We start from the raw sequence: 14,336 nt of genomic DNA, 5'->3' as shown, positions 1-14,336 counted from the left end.
ATAGAAGACTTTTCAGTAGAAATATTACAATGGTGAAGAGGAAGATGTGGGTAGGTGAAATTTCAAAGATCAATTATATATTTTCATTTATATCACATCAATCTATAGCTAAGGTAGAAAGGAAATGTTTCCAGAACTGAGCAGTGGCTTAGGAAAAACAAAACAAACCTAAGTTGGACACACATATCAGTGACCAAATCATGTGAAAAGCAGTGCAGAGAATCAAACCCCCATAATACTGTTCTCTCAATTTTATTTAGAGAATAAATACAAAGGTCAGGATTCAATGAGCTATTGGGTGCACCAAGGATTTGAGCATGTCCAATGGGATTTTTGACTTGCTTTCATTAAATAGCAGTTATTCCCCATCCATATCACAAATCTCTCCGCTTCAAATGCCATTTGCCATGTAGGTTATGGGAGAAGCACTGCTCTTTAATAAGCTAAGTTTCCCTGGGATATGCACAACTAGTTGTATGATTAATTGGATCTTGCAAAGAAGTAATAGAGGTTTCTAATCTGAATGATATCCTCCCAAATTCTCCACAAACAAACAAAAAAAAGATTTTTTTTAAAAAAGCTGATTAAAGATACCATATTGATGTGATTGCATTACGAAGGCTGCCTTCAGACGTAATATCAAACCGGAGGTGAATGTGTCAAGAGGTTAGAGTTCGTAATAATCCAAATACATGAAACTGCGGTTTGGTCACCCAACCACGTCTTCGATCCCCAAACCTGAATTAGAACCTTTGGTTTTTAGTGAGTTTCGCTGCCAAAACCCCAGGTTCCCAAGGGCCATTGTTTTGTCCAAATTCTGCTGCTGCTGTAACCTGGGTTTTGTGCTGTGGCTGCTGTCTAAACAATAGAGAGGGTGGCTCAGAATAGCCCAGCAACGTATCAGCTCTATGCCGGCCATGCTTCTCACTGGCCTCCTCTCCACACAGTTGCTGGGCCCTGCACAATCCCCATACGGCTCCTTCCATTGCCTAGCAACAGTGATGCTGTGTCCCAAGCTCTGATCCATTTTAAAGGAGAGAATCACAATGGAGAAAGTCCACTCTCCACTGCATCTTATAGCCCCGCCCTTTGTCAATCCACACAAAAAGGATGGGATGGCAAGACAGGCACAGCAGCCAAGTTCTCCAGCAATTAAAGACTGCAAAAACATGTGCACAAACACATGGAGCCTGATGACACCAGGAACTGGGCAACTTGGTTGTTTCCCCCCAAAAGGTCATACATACCAAGGGAGTGATATCACATCACCTGGCAGAAATACCCATGTGCTGACCCCATGCAGAAACCTGCAGAAACCCTGTCTGTGGAAACCTTCCTGTTGTGCAGTCATATAACAAAAGAGACAACACATCTCCCCACAAATTTCCTGTGTGTATCTGTCCATTTCCTTGTGTTACTTGAGCAACCTGCTACACACACCTTGGCACATTGCCTGGCATGCAAGACCTTTAATTGCAGAGTCCCCTGCTAACTGAGCAAAGACATGTCTTTTTAACATGGTGATTCTTTTTATTTAGCAGGGGGAGATGAAATGGCCCTATTCATCCCCAGTACCCAACCAGTGACTGTTGCTGGTGTCTGTCATATGTTTCTTTTTAGTCCGTGAGCCATTTGGGAACAGGGGACAATCTTATTTATTTATTTATTATTTCTCTATTTATACCACTTTGGAAACTTCTGTTGAAAAGCGGTATATAAATAGTTGTTGTTTTCTTACAAGACGTTTTGACAGCTTCCATCCAGGGAAGGGGAGGGGGCACATGCGAAAGGAACCCTTGCATTAGTAACACACATGAGCAAGCGTGGCTGCCCAACAAGGCATCCTTTCTAAGGTATTTCATGTGGAGTCTGCGCAGTCAGCAGGGCATTGATTTTCCTTGATGTCTGGACAGTGTCTGTTTTATTATGGCTCCCATGGACAGGTCTGCTCCTGCCAACTGTATAGAGTGGTCCCCTAAAGTCTGCATATATATTTACATGAACCCAAATGTTCAGTAGGGATGGGCCTGGACCGGTCCGGAGGCCATTAAAATAGCCTCCGGACCAGTCCGGTTCGGGTGGGGGGGTCCCTTTAAGAGCGGCGGGAGGGTTTACCTACCCCTCCCGCCGCTTTCCCACTCTGGCACCCGTAATCCATAGAGTAATTGGGGCGGCAGGACACCTCCCTGCCGCCCCTTCCCTGATGTTGCTTGAAATCCCAGGAGTCTTTTGCACATGTGCGCGCACGTCACAGAGACAAGTGCGTGCACGTCTCTGTGACGTGCGCGCAAAGGACTCCTGGGAGGTTTTGCAAGCAACGTCGGGGAAGGGGCGGCAGGGAGGTGTCCTGCCACCCCAATTACTCTACGGATTACAGGCGCCAGAGCGGGAAAGCGGCGGGAGGGGTAAGTAAACCCTCCCGCCGCTCTTAAAGGGACCCCCCCACCCAGTGCTGGACCGCAGTTGGCGGTTCTGTGCACACCCCTAATGTTCAGCCTTGGTTCCCTGGCCTGGAGGTGTGGTATCATGTGCAAAGGTAAGTCTACCATCAAAGAGATAACCCAAAGTTTTGGTTAAAAGATAGCCCCAAGAATTCTTATTTGATTCTGTTCTATTTTTGTAGCCGTTTGTAGAAGGAAAGGGGATCAGCCTCTTTCCTTTGGGTGCACTACATGCTTCATACCTCATGAGAGCCTGAAAGTCCAATGTGACTACAACACAAGCAAGAGTACAACACAAGCAAGAGATGGATGCTCCCTTCTCCCAAGGACCACTCTGCCATGAGAGTGACAGCCCATGGAGACACACATGTGGGTCGGAAGGCTGTTGCCACCTAGCCCAGTTGCTAAATCCTTGCAAGCCCTGGAGCAGGGTACCCTAGCAACACCCTAGCAACAACAGTCTCAGCGACTGCCATGAACCAGAAGTCTAGATGCCTCCCCCCCCCCCGCCAGTGAGGGTCTAGTCTCTCTGCAACATATATCCATGTTTTATTTTGGTTTTTTGCCCTGCTTGGCCACCAGCATTGCCAGAGATCACTGAAAACTGTGGATGCCCTGCCCCAGGATACCCTGTTGTGGCCAATTTACATATGCCAGAACACTAGTCCCAGCCTGGCTTGACTGGCTGTGAAAGTGGGATCCATCCCAGTCTTTCCTTACTCTACACACCCAAAACTGCTCAGACATATGGAGTGGACCAGACTCTTTGGAAGTCTGGAAATGTTGAGTGGAGATACCAGAAGACCAACATCAGTGGGGCCCCCTAAAGGTGGATGGCTGCTTCATGAGAGTGCAGTCCAACAGTCGCCCAAAACTCATGGAGCCTCTGGTCCTTCTCAGTGGATTGGCCCTCTCATAAGAGGGATAATTCCCAGACGGCAAGCCTACATGCGGGCAGGAGTGTGTTGCAACTTCCTGGACTGCTATGAGTCCAAGAGCATCCTTTGTCATAGTGGACAAAATCCCAGGATCCTATGCCTGCCTTCATATACATATTCCACCCTAGGAAGTCTTCATGATCCCTTCTTGAAGTAAGAGAAAACTAGTGCTCCTCTCCATCCTACAGTACCAGTACTTGTGCTTTTGCGAGATTGTGTGGCTGGGGTGATGGTGAAAGTGGTGTGAGGAAGGCATTAAAATGCCTTTTCCCTGTCCAAGGCAGGCGATTGATGTTGAAAGGCATGATCACACCAGGCACGCCCCCTCGAAGATCGAAGCCAATGGTTGCCACCCTAGTGACATCCAGACACCTTGCCCACAGTCTGGAGACACAATTGGCATAGAGCTTGTAGGGATGCAGCCTTGGCAGACGAGGAAGAGGAAGGGGTTCCTCTGCCCAGAAAACAGAGATTGCAAAACTGCAGCTGGACAATCGTCTGCGGGACTATTCCTGGGTTCGCAGATTAACCACAGGTTCGTCTACCCAAGGTTCCACACTATGGCCGGGTTCATGGCAGTGTTGACCGCGATGCCGGGTGCTGTGCCCACCATGGTAACCACCTTACTCTCTTGCTGGAAGGGAGGTAGTGTGATGGTGCACACCTTCATGGTAGCCTAGTGGACATTCTGGGCATGTGGGTAGTGGTTGTGGGCAGGAGTGCCTGCCCACCTATCTCACACACCACCAGGATCGGGGGGGGGGGGGCTTGCTCCAGGGGGTGGGTGAGCTGTGCAGTCCTGTGTACCCTACATGAGGCAGAGTTTAGGAGAGCTTACTCTATGCCCTCCCCTCTGCCTTGATGCCAATGGAGTGCCTGGGGATGCCTGGAGAGAAGGGCCCCTAATTCTTTTAAAGACTATGGAGCCTTAATTCCATGCCATTGCTGCAGCCGCCCACCCCCCCCCCCCCCATCTCCCACATGGATCAAGCAATCCAGGCTTTATTACCCCTCTTTAAGAGTAGAGCATTTTGGAAAATGATCAGTTGGAAATGCAACCACCCCCCTCGCTCCCCTTTAAACACCTTGGAAAGCTCTGGATAGGTTTCCTCCCCCTTATTTCATTCCTTTAGGGGCACCCTCAAAGACCAAGAATGCTGCTATGGGGATGTGCACCAACCTGAATACAGTGCTGACCATCCTCTGTGTGCTTCCAAACCCACCCCACCCCACTTATATTTCTGGATGCACTGATGCATGCTTTGCTATGGCAGCAAGACATGTGCAGCAGCGGGCACTACTCTCTCCCCACTGTGCACCGTCCCCACTCTCAAACCCTCCAGCAATCTAAGGGAAGCCCTATTCCCCCTTTACAGTGGCTTAGGGGCGTAGCTAGGGGAGAGGGGGCCCGTGTTCATCCCTCTCTCTGGCAGCCCCCCAGAGTGAGGGAGATAATGAAGAAAATAGGGACAGGTGGAGCTGGAGGGCCCTCAGGAGCTGGGGACCCATGTTCTTTGAACCCTTTCACTCAATTATAGCTACGCCCCTGAGGGTTGTGTCTCTTTAAAATTCTAAGCATGAGTCACTGTTGCCAGGCAGAACGGGGAAGAGAGTGGAGGATCTTTGGGGTGGGCCTGGTTTTCTGAGAGGTGGCTGGCTAAAGCAGTGGCGTGTGTAGAGGAGCCAAGTCCCTGGGTGGGTCTGCACCACTGAACTACATGAAACTTTGCTAATGGCAGTGCCCAGCCTCAGGTCTCAGCAGTGAAGCTTTGTGCAAACTGAAGGTTCAAATTGGAGTTTCCTGAAGCTCGATTTTGCCATGAAACTGCAGTTTCTCACATTTGGACATACTGGAGTTACAACCTCTGCCACATTTCACTCCGGTTTGGCATTATGTATGAACCCGGTCTATGTCTGAACACAACTTAAGCGTTGAAGTAAAACTAATGTGCAATTTCAAATTCACTAAACAAGTCTGAGCAGTTTAAGGAACAAACTGAATATTCATATGCACATCCTTCGCTAATTTTACAAGCATATTTTATTCATTAACTCATAGTTTGCAATTTCAGTCTTTTACTTCAGTTTCAATAGTTTACATCACAATTGGGTTAAAATCCCATTTATTCTATTCTATTCTATTCCATTCTATTCTATTCTATACCGCCCTTCAAAAAATGGTTCAGGGCAGTTTACACAGAGAAATAATAAATAAATAAGATGGCTCCCTGTCCCCAAAGGGCTCACAATCTAAAAAGAAACACAAGAGAGACCCCAGCAACAGTCACTGGAGGCACTGAGCTGGGGGTGGATAGGGCCAGTTCCTCTCCCTCTGCTAAATAAAAAGAATCACCACGTTAAAAGGTGCCTCTTTGCCAAGTTAGCAGGGGACCACTGAAGTCAGTGTAATTTTAAATCAGCCCATGTAAATTGTATGGTCATGCAAATGGCCTCTGTGCATGCATGGAGGTCACTAAGGCGGCCTCAACATGAGCACAGAGGCCCAAACTGGGCCGCCTCCAGCCCTGGCTACTCTTGGGGAGACCAGCGGGAGTGGGGGAATGACTGCCACCCCCACTGCCCTCCCGCAGCTGCTGCAGCTGCCGCCACCAATGGGAATTGTAAGTAGTAATTGACTCTTCTCTCGCCCGCTTTACCCTTAGGGAAGCCCCCCCTGCCCCTTTAATGGTAAAGGGGAATCCTCACTTGATTCCCCTTTACTGCTGCTGCTGCTACAAAGGATATTTATTTACCACCCTTCAACCAAAGTTCTCAAAGTGGTTAACATAGAAAAATAAATAATACATAAATAAGATGGTCTGCTGTCCCCAAAGGGCTCACAATCTAAAAAGAAACATAAGGTTGACACCAGAAACAGCCACTGGAGGGATGCTGTGCTGGGGTTGGATAGGGCCAGTTGCTCTCCCCCTGCTAAATAAAGAGAATCTCCACTTTAAAAAGATGCCTCTTTGCTCAGTTAGCAGGGGTTTGGTTAGCTCAGTAGAGCTCCAAACAAGTTTGGTTGGAACCAGATTTGGTTCAACCCCGAAGCTGTTGATCCGAGCTGGTTCAACATCAAGCCTGGCTCGAACCAAGCTGGCTCACACATCCCTTGTCTCACCAACTGGATCTCTGTTAGTGGAGGGCCCATGAGCAGGACCTGAGATGACGAACAGAGGACCCTGGCAGGTTCACATAGGGGCAAGACATTACTTCCTACTCACCATGAGTGGACTGCCACCACTGCTACTGCTACCACCACCATGGTTGCAGTTTAAAGGGAAGTGGGGATATGGGTTAGGGATCAGGGCCACATTGGCAAGCTAGGAAATCTCTCTGACAGATTCTAATGTAAGATGAAAAAGAATTTGGAGCATTATGCTCAGCTCTTCTCGCAAGCAAGCATAACAAAAACAATCTTGCTTGATGAGCTCTGCTGGCATCTGCTAACTGTCCCCTGCTAACTGCTAACTATGCCACCTGCTAACTGAGCAAAGAGGCATGTTTCTCTTTATGATTCTCTATATTTAGCAGGGGGAGAGCAACTGGCCTATCCGTCACCAGCACAGCATCCCTCCAGTGGCTGTTGCTGGTGTTTTAGATTGTGAGCCCTTTAGGGACAGGGAGCAGTTTTGTTTTATTTATTTATTTATTTATTTATTTATTTTAATATTTTAGATAGATATAGATAAAGATATTTATTATATCTATGTAAACCACTTTGGGAACTTTTGTTGAAAAGCGGTATATAAATATTTGTCATTTTCGAATTCGTATCACTGTATGTAGGAGGCATAATGTGGGGTTTCTGGTTGTGCTAAAATTAATCAGACTATGGCAGAACTACTTGAGGCCATCCACTCTGTTACCAGCTGAGCTTATTCTACCTGGCTCCCAGAAGCCTCCCTAATTGCAGCTGCATCTCCAGGCTTGGGGATTGTACTTTGGCTATGCTCAGGAGCTGCACCACAATGTGAGCTCCCAGTTCATGCTATATATCGGGACAAGTCACTTAGTTGGTGATGGGCTGGTCATCCCTAGATTTGGCAGGAAACAAGGCAAATTGATATGGGGATTAGATCCATCTCCTCCTCTTTCTAGATGGGATCCCCCAGCTAACTAAACTCCAGAACTAGCTACTGTGAGCTGTCTGGCATCCAAGGTCATTCTGGACTTAGAGTGAACTCTGAGACAACCCTTTCCTCTTGCAAGAGAGATCATGCACCTTGCTAATGAAACCATTATGCTGAGCAAAGGAAAAGTAGATATATCACCCCATGGCTGACCTCCTGCCTTTTGGCAGCCATGGTGACTGCACCACCGCACAGGCCCATGGAGGCCTGAAGAAGCTGGCCATTGGTTGGAGGGAGGGAGGGCAGGTCTGAGGTGATGGGTGGCAGATGGCAGGGGGCAGGGTCATGTGGGAGGCTGTGGGGTTCACAGAGGAGAAACTGAAGGGGGGGCTGCAGTGGGTCCCCCCCCCGGCATCCTCCTTTCCCCACAGGCAGCCCATGTTCTTGGAACAGGGCCACTTAGTTATAGACCCATCCCTGTGTTACCCACCCAGTCAAAAGAAGCCTACCAGCCAGATTTGAGACCCATTAAGACAAGGGTTCTCAACCTTGGGTCCCTAGATTTATAAATGTAATAAATTATTATTATTATTATTATTATTATTATTATTATTATTATTATTAATGTCCAAACTCAATTGCAGGAACACCATACAAGCCATAAACACCTGGGCTATATCCGTTATCAGATACACTGCAGGAATAATAGACTGGACCCAGGCAGAGCTAGAGACGCTAGATCGTAAGACCAGTAAAATCATGACCATCAATCATGCTCTGCACCCCCGCAGTGATGTAGATAGGCTATACCTCCCTCGCAGCTCAGGTGGAAGAGAAATGCTGCAAGTCCATCAAACAGTAGAGGAGGAGAAAAGAGGCCTTGAAGAATATATCAAGGACAGTGAAGAAGATGCACTTCAAATGTTCAAGAACGAGAAACTATTCAACACCAATGAAACAAAGCAGGCCTACAAGAAAGAACAAGTCAAGAACCGAGCAGAAGAATGGAAAAAATAAGCCACTGCATGGTCAATATTTGCACAATATAAGTGGAAAATCAGACATCACCAAGACCTGGCAATGGCTTAAGAATGGCAACTTGAAGAAAGAAACTGAGGGTTTAATACTGGCTGCACAAGAACAGGCACTAAGAACAAATGCAATAAGAGCCAAAATCGAAAAATCCACAACAAACAGCAAGTGCCACCTTTGTAAAGAAGCAGATGAAACCGTGGACCACCTAATCAGCTGTTGTAAAAAGATCGCACAGACTGACTACAAACAAAGGCATGACAAGGTAGCAGGGATGATACACTGGAACATCTGCAAAAAATACAAGCTACCTGTAGCCAAACATTGGTGGGACCATAAAACTGAAAAAGTTGAAGAAAATGAAGATGTAAAAATATTATGGGACTTCCGACTACAAACAGACAAACATCTGCCACACAATACACCAGATATCACTGTAGTCGAGAAGAAAGAAAAACAAGTTAAAATAATCGACATAGCAATACCAGGTGATAGCAGAATAGAAGAAAAAGAAATAGAAAAAATCACAAAATACAAAGATCTACAAATTGAAATTGAAAGGCTGTGGCAGAAAAAGACCAAAATAATCCCAGTGGTCATTGGCGCCCTGGGTGCCGTTCCAAAAGACCTTGAAGAGCACCTCAACACCATAGGGGCCACAGAAATCACCATCAGCCAATTACAAAAAGTAGCTTTACTGGGAACAGCCTATATTCTGCGACGATACCTATAACAACAGCAACAACATTGAAAATAAAATTCAGCCATCCCAGGTCCTTGGGAAGGACTCGATGTCTGGATAAAACAAACCAGTCAATAACACCTGTCTGACTTTGTAAACAAGAAATAATAATACAAGTGCAGCAACAGCCCTCCTTCACAAAAAGAGATGAGTCAGTGACATAACTGGCAGTGTGCCTAGCAACACTTTTGATAGAATTATTGGGAAGCCCTTCCCAGCACAGGATATTCTTTAATGCACCTGCAGTCTCTGATTTTCATCTCAATCAGTCTTGCATACAATAGGCTATTCTCACACTGTCCTACTCAGGAAGGACGATCAGTAACAATACATTCCGAACAAGCTCTTCTGGGTTCTGCTATTCAGCAAAGCATGACAGTAGAAAGGTGCCCTCAAAGCATGTTTTGAGATATAAGTATCCCTACAGAAAAGCTTTTGATTGTGTTGACCATTTCAAGTTGTGGAATATCCTTAGGGAAATGGGTGTCCCAGAACATCTCATTAGAAACCTATACACAGGACAGGAAGCCACAGTCCAGAAGGAACATGGTTCCATCGGCAAAGACTGGTTCCAGATTGGTTCCAGATTGGCAAAGGATTAAGACAAAGCTGTATACTCTCTCCTTCTTCATTCAATTTATATGCAGAACATATACTGAGAGAAGCTGGATTGGAAGAAGATGAGTGTGGTTTTAAAGCTGGAGGAAGAAACATCAATAACCTGTGCTACGCTGATGACACCACTCTGATAGCTGAGAATGTGGATGATCTGCAAGCTCTAGTAATGAAAGTCAAGGAGCACAATGAAAAATCGGACTACAACTAAATGTAAAGAAGACTAAACTAATGATAGGGGGTACAGCAACCAGTCTCAGAATTGATAATGAAGACATTGAAGTGGTGGATAGCTTCTGCGTTTTAGGATCGACCATCAACAGTAAAGGATCCAGCAGTCAAGAAATACACCGCAGACTAGCACTTGGTAGGGTTGCAATGAAGGCCTTGGAAAGGATATTTAGATGCCGTGACGTGTCTACACCTACAAAGATTAGAATCGTTCAGACAATGGTTTTTCCCATGATACTCTATGGATGCGAAAGCTGGACTTTGAAGAAGCAAGATAGAAAAAGCATTGATGCTTTTGAACTTGGTGCTGGAGAAGACTTTTGAGGATACCATGGACAGCCAGGAAAACAAAGAAATTGATCATAGAACAATTCAATCCAGAATTTTCACTCGAGGCACAAATGACTGGCTCAGACTATCATACTTCAGACACATTATGCGAAGATCCAGCTCCCTTGAGAAGTCCATAATGCTGGGAAAAGTTGAAGGAAAGAGAAGAAGAGGATGACCAGCAGCAAGGTGGATAGACTCGATTACAACAGCAATGAATGCACCACTGAGAGACCTTAAAGGCCAAGTTGAAGACAGATCATCCTGGAGAGGATCTATCTATGTGGTCACTAAGAGTCAACACCGACTTGACGGCATTTAATCAATCAATCAACTCCATGAGGCAGTTTCTCTCTTTCTAGCTGGCTTCTTGAGCTCAGACATTTGCACAAATTAAAACTGCTTGGAGCTGTCTCCCCTTTTGAGCTGAATTCCCCACATTCGGGGAATTCACCTGTGTGGAGCATCCACAGGTCCACACACATATGCTATAGCTTCCAGGAATGACCGTAAATGCTGTGTGTAGAGGGATGGGTTTTACTTGTTGCCTCAAGAAAAGAGGCCAACATTGGGCTGATGTGCTCCAGGTGTGACATATGGGAGCAGAGAGAAAGTGTCAGCCTATTCTCACGCATGGGAGTAATTCCATGTTTCACAGAATTCACGTCCTGAAGGAGAGGGTGTGAATCCATGAAGCAAGGGCCAGAAACAAGTGGCCAATCTTGCATTTTCTTTAGGCTCATCTGGCACACAGCTACAGAGAACAGCCAAATCAGAATGAAGGCAATACTTCCTCCCTTCACTTTGGGACAGAGGAAGGGAAAAATTGGTGCTTGAACAGAGCCAGGGAGTGTCGTTGCCACTTCTAGGCCAGCCAGTAGGATGGGTGAACTCCTTGCTCCTATTTGCATGAATCCCCCAAAAGAATCACCAAAGGTGGACTTCTTAGCAACTCAAGGACAGGGCAGCAAAGATCGAAATCTTTATCTTATTCTTAAATAAAATACATAACTGAACACTCTCTCATTTATTTTTAAACCATTTGAATAGTTATTGGGAAATCCTCATTTTAAAAAAGCATTCACTGAGCCTAAGAAATGCCAGATCTGTACTTTATTCAGAATAAACCTATGAGATGAATCACTTTTTATGAATAAAATTAATACGGATTATCTTTAAAAAGAGAACCCTATCTTTTGACAGGTTTCAAGCATCTTGTATTCAGCAAAAACTGAATAAGGAAGTTGTCGTTCTTCATTTTACAAGTCTTGTCAGGGTTTTAATATCAGTTAAGAAAGGAAAGAAATCCTAGCAAAGCATCTCTGAAGGATAGGACTGGCAATTTTAATAATTTGCTGGGGGGGTTGGTATGCTTTCTAATATTCTATTAACTCTGCTCTTTGCATTTATGTTTTGTGTAGACAATTTATTTCTTTTTTAAACTTTTCAGAAATTCTCATGCAAGATTATCAGACTCTGTAAAAGCATCTCTCCAAAATTAAAAATGACATTGGAACAAATAGTTGACATGAGGCAGTAAATGCACAGATAATTATATGTGGTTGAAAGGGCCACGGCTTGTAACTGCAGTAGGCCTAACTCTCCACCCCTCAAGCAGTGAGATAATGCACTCAGGTCAGAGGTCAATCAATAGCATCCTTTCCCCATGCCTGTGATCACACCATTTCCATACAACTGCCAGAATATCAGCAAACGCTCCCAAAATGTCATCTGAACCCACCCAAGTCTGGTTCCTGTGCTGTGCCAGAGAGGTTCTCCTGAGTTCTTCCAGCTTAAAAACCTGGTTACAGAAATTGGACAGAAGTTGGGAGCATATTTTTAATATGGTGCAGGAACTGGACTTGAATGGGCTAAGACAACATGCCCAACAGGAGCGCACACTCATCGGGAACATCTGGTTTGTTCGGGGTTGTTAATGTTTACCCCCCAGTAGGTAAAACAGCAGTGCACTAAGGAAGGAGCACACACTCCAGTAACAGAGTAGGTAACAGAGGATGGTTTAGCTGTTGCAGCTATTTAGAGAAAACACATGGAGATTCATGTAGGACTAAACACTAAGTATTTATTGGTTAAGTACACTTGGATAGGAAAACCTAAACCCAATCTAAAGGACTACATAATGAATATAAGGAGGGAGACAGATGTTTCCATCTGTTCTCTATGAGGAACAGAGGCGTAACTATAGGGGGCAGGGGGGGGCACGTGCCCCGGGCGCCATCTTTTCTGGTCACATGGGGGGCGCCGCCATGACAATTTTTTTTTTAATTTTTTTTTAAAAATTTGTTAATACAAATGTTTCCTGCTCAGTGCAGCAGCGCTGCAGCAGTCAAGGGAGCGCATCGATGCCCCCTCCCCCACGAGCGGTCCCTTCCGCGCTGCCCGCATCCCCCCCCCATTGCTTTGCTGGTGCCTGGCGGCCAGTCAGTGGCCTGGCTTGGCAGCGGCGGCGGAGGCTTGTGAGGAAAAACCTAAGTATAATGTAGTATGTTGGGGGGGCGGGGGCGTGCGGGGGGGCTCCATTTCAGTGCTTGCCCCGGGCACTGTTTCCCCTAGTTACGCCTCTGATGAGGAAAGGAAGGATTGTGACTCAGCACAGGAACTGCGGAAGAGTCAGATCAGGGGTCATTGAGTAGAGACAGGTAGAACAGTTAGGGAGACCCTTACTCACTATCTCTACTCCCAATGCCCCTAGTGGTCATTAGGATAGTTGGTGCAAAAGGTCGATGCACTGGAACTCCATCTCCAACATGGTTTCCAGCTTACTGATTTTCAGATGGTCATATGAAGCTGCCCTGTGGCTCAGAGCAATTCAGATCCCGGCTCTTCCTTACCAACCCATAAGAAGACAACAAGGTAATTTCAAGGCTCTCACCCTCTCCACAGCCATTAATCTTTTGAAGCTGGCGGTGCTCCCGAAGTAGGGAGGATTCACCATGCTAGCCCTGGTGCTAGGGGAGTTTACTGCAAAGTACCTGGATAGTCTTCTGATCTCCTGACCAGTCTTACTCCACCTGTTTGTTGAGGAAACCCCCTTACATCTCTCCTGAGTTGAAATCACAAAACAGATGAACTTCTTTAGGGCAGTTTGTAGTACCCATTGTGTCAGAGTGCCAACAAGAGATTGTGTGGATATTAATGACACTGCTCAAGTTCTGTCCTTGCCAGAATAGATAGGGCTTGGACTAAGTCTAAGGGCCAAACTAAATGAGAATTCTCTTTAAATGTTTGTAAAAAGCAGCCACACGGGCCTGATTCAAACTGGGACTGTACTGCTGGGGAGGGAAATTAACGCTTCCTCATGTTACTTACGCAATGGAAAAAAATGTCACCCCAAAATTATTTCCCCCATTTTCCTTCAGCACTACAGCACCAATCCAAATCTCCCCCTTTCATGCAGCTATGATTTGCAGAACTGTAGAGAAAGGAAATCTGATCATGGATCTCCATTACCTCATCTAGTTTTCCTCTAAGATTACGCTGAAAGCTTCTGGCATGTATTGGATGAGACCAAAGGACTACATGTATAATGCCACAAGTACATAAGACCTTTCCAACCTTCTTTTGCTCTATGGTTCCTTGTGTGATCAGTGCACACATACGTAAGCCATTCCTGAAGGCTGGGGAGAACACACTGGAGTAAGATTCGAGATGGTGCAAGGGAATGCACATGGAAGGCAAAAATTAATAACTTCTCCGAACTATGTGAAGCAGGTTTTTTGTTGGCTTGTGTTTGGCTCCCAAACATCTGCTTAATTCACACACACCCTTTTTTCCTTTATTGCAATAAGGTTACGGCATATAGACATTATCAAGGATGATAACAATACATGTAATTATAACTAAAAAGGAAAAAAGGAGGGAAAGGCGGGGAATCTTTTAACACAGTTTAACATAATAGGATACAACCAACACA

The sequence above is a fragment of the Hemicordylus capensis genome, chromosome 3 (assembly GCF_027244095.1).
Source record: "Hemicordylus capensis ecotype Gifberg chromosome 3, rHemCap1.1.pri, whole genome shotgun sequence".
Classification (NCBI taxonomy): domain Eukaryota; kingdom Metazoa; phylum Chordata; class Lepidosauria; order Squamata; family Cordylidae; genus Hemicordylus; species Hemicordylus capensis.
The sequence above is the reverse complement of the archived record's forward strand: the minus strand, read 5'-3'. Positions refer to the sequence as shown.